Genomic DNA, 828 nt, shown 5'->3' on the forward strand with positions numbered 1-828 from the left:
ATTATTCAGCGTCCAAAGCGGCCATCCTGTTGGCCCGCCCCTCATCCCGGGCTCATCAGCCGGCCAGCGCATGCAGTGCATGCACCCGATCTGCCGTGCGCGCGCCTCGGCAAAATCTCCCCGAAGTTAGGTCATGGGGAAAGGCAGCTGTAGAGTGACAGCTGCGACGAACAGGTGCGCCGTTCGTGGGCGTGTGACTGCACTCTGTACACTATCATCATCATCGGCGCCATTATCACTGTCACCGTGATTGCTGTTATTACTGCAGCCGCAAAGACGGCCATTTCGCACTTATGATTATATTACTCTGGCGCGGCGTTGCAGCGTTGTCATTTCGAGCGAGAGTATATTAATTTCCTTTGGAATGCTATATAGGTATTATGTAAGTTTTTGAACTTCAGTAATTTAGTTTGTTTATTAATTGTAGCATGATTTAACAAGATTGATTTTTGAACAATAAACGACTTGCATTACTGTCGTTTCACTGCCAGAATCCTTTCGGAAATAGTTGTAACGGGACACTCGATATAAAATATAAAAAAACCTTCCCGATAGCCATCAGATATCATCACCAGACATTCTCTGCATCCATTAATGATGAAACTAATTATTTCTTGAGAGTAATGAATTTCTCCCTTCTGTGAACATGCCGTGACGTCATCGTCACTGCCATCTGATGCCACTGCTTCGTGCCCTTCACTGTTTGTTTTGTTTTCTCGTTTTTCTTCTTGATTTTTCGCGTTTTCCTTCTTCGGATACTTACCATCTGTCCAAAGTCGCAAACATTATAGCTTAAAAAATACGAGTTAAGACCATGCTTTATAAGAT

This window comes from Penaeus monodon, chromosome 33 (assembly GCF_015228065.2).
Source record: "Penaeus monodon isolate SGIC_2016 chromosome 33, NSTDA_Pmon_1, whole genome shotgun sequence".
Taxonomy (NCBI): Eukaryota; Metazoa; Arthropoda; class Malacostraca; order Decapoda; family Penaeidae; genus Penaeus; species Penaeus monodon.